Raw genomic sequence first — 2,500 nt, 5'->3', positions numbered from 1 at the left:
CGATGGGGGACGTATCAGATATTAAACTGATAAGAACAGATTTTTTTTTTTTTAAAGTTTTTATTTACATTCAACAAACCACCACAATCTTACATCAAAACAAAAATATATATACTTCTAACCAACAACAAAATTCCTCATCTCAAAACCTACTAATAAACAATAACCAAAACCTAAACCAATAATCATGGGATCAATTTTCACTTGGGACCATCTCCCTGCCCCTGCCCCCCCCTCAATGCCATCCCTTCATCCTCGTCCAGACTACTGACCGGGGACCCCACGTCCCCATACAGGTAACCTGTACCTCCCTCCATCGCCCAGCTCAGTGCCATCACCGGGAGTTCCAGCTCCTCCAGTGGTGTAAACGAGGATGAACGAGAGGGAGCCCACGAAGGCCCTGCTTCTTCTCCCTCCCTTTCCCCCCTCTCACCACTTTTCCCCCTACCGCTACCCAACGGTTCCACCCTTTTTTTCTTTTTCTTTTTGTATGCTGTATCCCACGGGTTATTTTCCCCTCCCCCATAATCTCTCTCCTCGGGCAAACCCCTGTCCTTAATATAGTCCTCATAATCCTTTACCACCTCCTCATATTCACCTTCCTTCCATCCCTTAATCGGTCCTCTCTCCCACACCCTTTCCAGCACCATTCTATCTATTTCTCTTTTAACCTTCTCCTCCCTCTCCTCTTCTGTCCCGGCTTGTCTCTCCCCTCCTACCTCCTCCTCTCTCCCCTTCTCCTTCCTTTTTTTCCCTTTTTCCTCCTTCCCTTCCTCCCCCTCTGTCCCGACCACCCCTACTTCCATCTCACACTCCCCTGCCCCAACCACCTCTCCTTCTGCCCCAGCCTCCTCTCCTTCTATCCCGGCCCTACCATCCTGCTCCCCCGACGAACCCTTCTTCCTAATCTCCTTCTCAAAGCCCCTCTTCACCCTCTCCAAATCCCCTGCCCTCCAACCCTTCCCCGGCCCCCTCCCGCCTTTCTTCTCCCTCAGCGTTCCAAGGAGTTCCTTTTTCTGCCCCATGTCCAAACCCTCCTCTTCTACTTCCTTCCCCTCTGTCCCGACCACCTCTCCTTCCATCTCGACCACCTCTCCTTCTTTCCCGGCCACCTCTCCTTCTTTCCCGGCCACCTCTTCTTCTGTCCCGTCCCTCTTCTTCTCTTTCTCCTCTTCTCTCTGTGTCTCCCTCGGTGCAGTTCCTCCTCCTCTGCCACCCCCTCCTGCGCGCTCCTCTCCACTTCTACCCCCATCCCCAGCTCTCGCTCCCCCCCCAGCTGCAGACGCGTATGACCTCCGCCTGGCGGGGCAGTCCCGCCACAGGTGCTCCACTGAGCCACACCCGTGGCATGTCTTAGGCTCGGCACAGTCCCTCGCCTCGTGCCCACCGGACCCACAGAACCTGCACTTTCTTTCACTACACGAGGCGAGGGTATGTCCATAGGCCATACAACGCCTGCAATACGGGGGCTGACGTGCGTAATGCACCGTCCCCCTGTCAGCCCCCAGGGAGAACATAGCCGGAGGATGGAGGTAACCATCCAATCCTTCAGAGTCCTCCCTGAGAAGAACCTGGAAACCTCTCTTCCCGTTCCAGAATCCCAGGGAGTCCCTGAGAAGCCTTGCCGATGAAACACTGTCCATATATCGCCCCAAAAAGGCCCTCACATCGTCATCCTTTACATGGGGATTGTACATAGTCACCGTGACCACACGAAAACTACTTTTCGCCAAACTGGTCACTGCATACTGAGACATAGGCCTTGCCTTACTCTCTTCCTTTGCCATCTTTAGAACCTCTTCATGTTTCCCTTCATTATAAAGGGTCACATCAAAAGCCCTCTCCAACGGATTATCTTGAAGACATAAAACGTCCTTCACCTCCAGTTTCAAGATCCCCATCAAAATGAATCTTCCAAACTGGTCTCTTGCAAAAGGCTCCTCTTCTTTATCCCTCCACGTAAACCTCACTGTATTGGCCAAACCTATTCCAGGTACCGACTTGTTATAACTAGAACGTGCCATTTCCCAACAAAAGAAAACGCACTTCCAAACCAATAATCCGCTCTCCAAAAAAAGGAACCCTCTGAGAAAAACCCAAAAAGCCTTTTCTCACAAAAAACCGACCGACCACAACCTTTTCGCCCTCCTATCTCCGACCTTCTGACTAAGCGAGCTCTGGGGCACCTCGGTACCAAGCTTGATCTTAGCCAAAAGGCCGAGAAGCGATAACCCACAAATGGTACCCTGCAGCCGCCGGGCACCCGGGGGTCTCGGCAGACTTTGGCGGTTCGGCAAAAGGTGGCTCCTCCTCCCCCCCCCCCCCCACCCCTTCCGACAGACAGACAGGCGGGTGTTTTTTATTGATTTTGAAAGTCGCCAATGCGTCTTGAAGTCACTAGCTCTTTACGCCGCCTAGTGCGACGACGACTATTTGTTCAAAGCCCGGTAAATACGCCAGTCGTCCGTCCGTCCGTCGGGCTTGAACTCAATTGCCCTTA

General features: G+C 52.6%; 1 pseudogene; it reads right to left on the bottom strand.

Moving 5' to 3' along the window:
• Positions 1-111, bottom strand: part of LOC129863090 (U2 spliceosomal RNA) — a 224-nt pseudogene extending 113 nt beyond the window's left edge.
• Between the last annotated feature and the right edge of the window lie 2,389 nt (positions 112-2,500).

Source organism: Salvelinus fontinalis, chromosome 9 (genome assembly GCF_029448725.1).
Source record: "Salvelinus fontinalis isolate EN_2023a chromosome 9, ASM2944872v1, whole genome shotgun sequence".
In the NCBI taxonomy this organism is placed as follows: domain Eukaryota; kingdom Metazoa; phylum Chordata; class Actinopteri; order Salmoniformes; family Salmonidae; genus Salvelinus; species Salvelinus fontinalis.
This window is presented reverse-complemented; position numbering and strand designations above follow the sequence as displayed.